Source organism: Talpa occidentalis, unplaced genomic scaffold, assembly GCF_014898055.3.
Source record: "Talpa occidentalis isolate TD23 unplaced genomic scaffold, MPIMG_talOcc4v2.1 talOcc4.18, whole genome shotgun sequence".
NCBI lineage: Eukaryota > Metazoa > Chordata > Mammalia > Eulipotyphla > Talpidae > Talpa > Talpa occidentalis.
Window position 1 is genome coordinate 697,347 of NW_023601851.1, and position 6,592 is coordinate 703,938.

The following is a 6,592-nucleotide window of genomic DNA, read 5'->3' on the forward strand; positions in this document are numbered from 1 at the left end:
CTATTCCAGTTCTGCAAAGATGTAACCCTAGCTCCTGAGAGGCTAAGTGCCACCGCAGAAATGTCTATTCTGTGCTCTACCACTAAGGGCCTCTGATCTCACAATGGGAATGCCTCTAATTCATCATTGTGTCATTCCTTGTGGTTACTCTCCCTTTCAGTGGCAGATATCATGGGACAATTAATCAAAACTCGGCAGGACTTAAGGTTGGGCTAAAAATGAACAGACTCCACCCTTTAGAATCTTTTTATAATCTCCATGGATGAGGCTTGGGTAACCCTCAAAATGGTGGCCAGATCATCATCTTGGTGGATATGGGGACACCTACTTTGCCTTGCTCTACTTATGGCTACTGGTTGACTGTCGTCCTCATTGGTATTGATGCTGGGCTGCATCTGGATACTTCACAGTACTGTGCTGTGCTGTACAAGCCCACATGTTTACACAAACATTCTCAATTTTACATCCATGTCCCATTCCTATTAGAAGATCATATCATGTTGAAACCAGATTAGTCTCCACTTTACTGAATTTCAGTCACTATTGGCCCTCCTGGCTATTGCTATAGGCAATTAGACTAATACAAAAACTCAGGAGCCCATTAATTCCTCTATGCTAAGTTCCTCCTGGCATTTAGAACACTATACTCTACCAGGCAAGGTAATTTTACCACCATTGTTGGGGTACAATAAAAAACCTTTATCTTTCCTAGGTCAAAATATTCCCTCCAGTAAGATCCCAAAAGTAAACTACCATGACTCATACAGAGGTTCTGTTGGGGTTCAGATAATGGGGTTTGGTGCGTGGGGTTTTTGGACTCCACTAAGACAGAATTTGTCAGATGTTCCCATTCATCAGCACACTGCAAGTTTATTGAGGAAAGGAAAGGGAGACACCTGCATAGACGTAGCTGAGCAGTCTTAAAAGATAGTATAGTGGCTGTGTTAGGGGGAAAGGATGTCCTGAGTAAACTCCATACAGGCTTTGTGGAGTCCATCCCCACTCCATCAAGACACCAGGAACTACAAATCCCAGGATCCCGAAAGGGAAGTTGTGAGGCCCTAAGGGCAGAGTTAAGCAGCCATTTTCTCTGTTTGCGAATAAAACCAGCCATGTTATGGGGGTTCTGGTGCACTTGGCTTGTGCTCTTGGCCAGGCAGGTTTGGCCTGGGCAGGTCATTTGGGATTCTAGTTCAGCGGAACAGGTAGGATGCATTTTAAGAATTTATCTCCCTCTTTTTCCCCTGAGTTGTACATTTCCTCATTTCCCTTGTAAATAAACCTTTGTTAACTTTTAGTGTGTGCCTGCAGTTTAGGTCCCCTTTAAGTGTGCAGGTAAGAACCCACAGTCAGGCAGCCTGTTTTTTATCGGGGTTGCCCTGCAAAAGCTTGGCACCCAGCCTGGTTTCCGAGTTACACCCATGGTAAACCATCTCAAAGTAACTGCTTGCATTGGTCAACTTAAGTGCACTAGGTCTGCAGGACACTGGTAAAAGTCTTTGTCCCAGGTCTTCAACAGTTTATTTTTCTCTTGCATATGACTGGTCTTTCAACCATGAGCTTAAGCAATCTCATCCCTAGCTTAAGTTCTTTGAGTTTTTTTCCAGCCTTGACTTTAGTCTTTTTCCGTTAAACATCACTACCAGCCTAATAAACATAAATAATTTGGTGAAACTGGGGCTGTGGCATATGTTTTTGTTTTTATATACTTATGTAGGTGGCTTGCAAGCCATTCCCCTTTGCAATCTGTGCTGCCTGTTTTTCCGATCATGTGTGTGAGCACCATTGGCTGCATTGTTGCTTCTCAGAGCTAGATGCTGCACACCACCTATTGAGACCATGCAGCAACAAATTCAGGCTCTCAATTTAGGTGTGCAGAGTATGAGGGAGTAAAACCACACAGTTCGTAGAAGTGTGCAGGACCAGATACAGGCTGCCTTCCAAAAATTGGATGTGGGGGAGGCTTGGCTAATGGCACAGAGAAATAGAGTTGGACCAAGAAGAGAATCCACTGCTTTGTCCTTAGGCTCCAGAGATTCCCCAAGAAAGGGGAGGAAGCTGCCTCAATGGCAGGACTGGACAACCTGGCAACCGAAAAAGTCCTGGTTCCCTCGAGAAGAGGAAAGCCCAGTTGGAGTCTGATGAGACAAACTTTGTCCTTGAAGCCTATGTGGATCAGATGTCAAGAGTTTACTCTGAGCCTATATGGAGAATTCCAACAAAGCCAGCTAAAATTGCTGTTTAGTTACTCTGCCCTGTGATTTTATACAAAAATTGGTAATATGGTTTAAAAGTAGATTTGGTTTGCAACCTTTTACTATGCTGTTGAAAAAATGTGGGATCAAGGTTGAGAGAACTTGTTTTTACATAAGTTGAACCAATTTTAAGATTTTTTTTTTCCGCTGTGATTTGATATCTTTGCCATTTTGTTTTGGCTAATTCCTCTAGATTTTTGTTTGTTTGTTTGTTTGATTGATTGATTTGGACGATAAAACTATTTTCCAGGGGGGCCTCCCCGGTGGCGCAGCGGTTGAGCGCTGGGTTGCGAACCTGCCTGCGGCCTCTGCGGCGCCGGTTCGATCCCCGGCTGCTCCCCGGCCACCAGAGGAGGGTCCCACATGGCGCGCAGACCTCTCCTGCAGCCCGCTGCTCCCCTCAGCAGTGTACTTGGGTCCTTCTGCCTGCTCTGCTCCCCGCTCTGGCTCTGGTGAATTCTCTCACCCTCCCGCACTTCTGACTGTACCCAGTGCATGTATAAACAAAACAAACAAACAAACCAGCAAACAAATAAATAAAGCATGCGCTATAAAAAAAAAAAAAAAAAAAAAAAAAAAAAAACTATTTTCCAGGAATGGAGGACTTTTGCTTTCCACAGTGGACAATACCTGGGGAGACTGGTTTTCTTTCCAGTGGAAACCCTGAGAAAAATTTTTCATTTGAGTCTGCACCCCAGCATCCGTATATTTGATCATCATCGCCATGGAAATGGTGGCAAAAAGTGTAAGGGGGGAATTGCAAGGGGGAAAGCATGTCCTGAGCACAAACTATATAGGCTTTGTGGACTCCACCCTGAAGCCATCAAGACACTGGGAACTACAAATCCCTTGATCCCCAAAGGGAAGTTATGAGGACCTAAGGATGGCGTTAAGCAGCCATTTTCTCTGTAAATAAAACCAGCAACGTTAGGGGGGATCTGAGGCACTTGCCTCGTGCTCTTGGCCAGGCAGGTTTGGTCTGGGTGGGTCATTTTAGATTACAGGTCGGTGGAACTGGTAGGATGCATTTAAGAATTTCTCTTTTCTCCCTGAGTTGTACATTACCTCATTTCCCTTTCCCTTTCCTTTGTTAACTTTTAGTGTGTTCTGCAGTTTAAATCACCCTTTAAGCATGCGGGTGAGGACCCACAGTCAGGCAACCCGTTCTATATCAGGGTTGCCCTGTAACAGCAGGAGGGCCACTGTGCAGGTTGTCTATTGTCAAGCAAGTAGACTGGGTAAAGGAGTTCTGGAGCCCTCAGTGGCTTTCTCAGGCTTTACATGTAGAGCAGCAACCAGGTACATGGAAGGCAGGGGTGCCGGGGGGCCAGGAGGCCATCAAGCCTCCAAGCCCCCAGCAAGTTTTCACTCTGGGTTCCTGTCTCGCTTCTGCTTCTGCTGCTCTTGGCCAATATCTCAATACTGCTCCCATGGCTCACAGAAGTAAACAACGTAACTTACAACAATGTACTAACTGCAGGTGCCCCATCCCACAGGGCAATCCTAATGGCAGGAGGGCAGAAGAGCCTGAAAACCATTTACCCTACAATCCACCCCCTCAGGCTTTTCTGCTATATAGTCTATATATGTTGCATACAGTTTTCCCTTAACAAGCATAAACACTGCAGCCATGGCCCACAAAAGAAAATAAAACTGAATAATGAGATAGTACAACAGAATGTAAATTCCAGGCAGGGCACAAACCTAGTGGCAAAAAACAATTATTAGCACCAGCAGATGATCCACTACTTCTGCCAACGTAGGCACTGCTCATGTTGGGGGGGCACCACTCAGGCATCTGCCATCACACACCAGGAGCTGTCAGGCTTGCTTCCTGCCCTTCTCTGACTGTGGTCTCAGCCACAAGCCACACAGCATCCACCCCCAGGATGCACTGACTCTTGCATTGGCGATTCTGTACTCTTGGGGGTAATCGCCCAATCCTCGGTTTTCTGTCTGCAGTCGCTCCAACCCTCGGCTTCATAGCCACCAATGGGACACGCAGACCCCTGCACTCAGGCCAACCCACTGCACAAGTACATGGGTCGGGATCCACATGTCGGGATCCACATGTGGCCTATCTTGGGTCCCCTCTTAGGCTGTGAGCTCCATTACAACCCACGTTCCCCACCTGCCCCCCAAGGACAGGTTCCTCAGCTCCTCACCCTTACTCAGCAATGAGCAGGGCATCACCTACAGGTGATTTTAAGAGACTCACTGGCCTTCTCTAGCATACTTAGGCTGCTTAACAGATGCTCAGGGCTTCCCAATCTCAGCACCAGCGCTTACCTATCTATGTTGGCTTTTTTCTTCTGTCTGGCTGACAACAGAATTTGGCAAGGGCTTCCTCCCTCAGCCTTCTCATGCCTGCCCCTTCCTCTACTCTGGCCATTTCCTCTCCAGGGGTGTGTTCCTAAGATTACTGGCAGTACGCAGGCTGCTTTTACACACTGAAGCCCACTGGCCACCCCCCGATTCCCATCTCCTGGGGTGTACAAGCAATACCATCCTCCCCCAGGATCCCCAAAACTTGTAATAATACCCTGTCAAAGTTCCTCCGCCTTCTGGTGGGATTGTCAGTCCAAAAGTCTATCCATAATTCCTTGTGTCAGTGAAAAGCAGGACCACAAGTCTTAGCATTACAGACGCCATGACAGGCCTACTTCTGGCTCTCCCCACACTAGGCCTAAGTTTCAGTTTCCTTAAGTTTCGGATTCCTTCGAGGCACAAACAATTCCAGGAAATGGGCCATAAAACTGTAACAGGTGAGACTGACCCACCAGTCAGTGACTAGCAAAGAAACCCCTTGCATTAGATAGATAAGAATGGAATGCTTAGGGCCTCCCCGGTGGCGCGGCAGTTGAGCACTGGGTTGCGAAGCTGCCCGCAGCCTCTAGCACCAGTTCGATCCCCGGCTGCTCCCCGGCCACCGGAGGAGGGTCCCACATGGCGCGCAGACTCTCCTGCCGCCCGCTGCTCCCTCAGCAGTGTGCTTCAGTCCTTCTGCCTGCTCTGCTCCCCGCTCTGCCTCTGGTGAATTCTCTCACCCTCCCTCGCTTCTGACTGTACCCAGTGCTTGTATAAATAAACAAAAACAAACAAATAAATCTTTCAAAAAAAAAAAAATGGAATGCTTAAACCCCGCATAGCCAATCCTGAAATGCCAACTCCAACCACGGTAAAGACCGTCCAATACAATCGCCCCCCCCCAGCATTGTTCAGATTTCCTGCTGCTGTGACCAAGTTGTGTAAAAATTCAGCTGAGAAGGAGCTCGGGGCTCTTGACCTATATCAGCTGCGCCGGTGATGGAGGGAGTCCAAGCTCGAGCTTGCTAATAAATGACCCTCTTGTGCTTGCATCGGTGACAGCTCCCTGTTGGTCTTTGAATTCTGAACTCTGGCACAACATCAACACTGGGTGAGCTCAGAATCATTGTCCTTTCTTCTCTAGCAATTCTGGTGCTTCAGGGGTTGTGGGCTGGTCTACACAGGCCATCTCTTCCTCCACTTGAAGTCTGTCCTGTAGCTCCTGAACCTTGTCCACCTCCCATGCTCCTGCAACATCTTTACCTCTTCTTGCAGCTCCTGGACTCTGGTCACGTCCTGTGCTGCCATGGTGCCTCCAGCATTGTCACAGGCTCACAGCCTGCTACCCCTCAGCCCCACTGATGTTTTCAGAGGACTCCACACCCGTCTATCAAATCCATCCTGCCGACTTAGTAGTGGCAGGATGGCACAGAGCAGGTTTTCTATGATTCAGCAAACCCAGTAAAGGAGGAGTCCTGGAGCCCTGGGTGGCATTCTCTGGCTTTTATTGAGGTTTTACATGTAATACAGCAATCAGGTACATGGCAGGCAGTGGTACCAGGGGGCCAGGAGGCCAGCTGGCCTCCAAGCCCCAGCAAGTCTTCCCTCTGGGTTCCTCTGTCTCCTCTCTCCTGCCTCTTGAGCTTCTGCTTCTCTTGGCCAATACCTCAATACTGCTCCCATGGCCCACAGAAGTAAATAACACAACTTACAACAATGTAATAACTGCAGGTGACCCATCAGGCAGGGCAAACCTAATGTTGGGAGGTCAGAAAGCCTGAAAACCATTTACCCTGCAGATAAGAAGTGCATTGGAATGTATTGCCTTGGGTTGGTCTAAGATTTCTGTCTCCCTCTCTGACTGATAATCTTTTCTTACCCCGCATAGATTCCAGGAAACTTACATAGCCCCTTTAAGATTCATTGATCATCACTACCCTCACCTCTGGTGTTTGTCCTTCTGAGATGTTCAATCCTAAACTTTTCTACTCTTAAGTTTTATTCCAGTCCTCCACTCCCACCCACACACC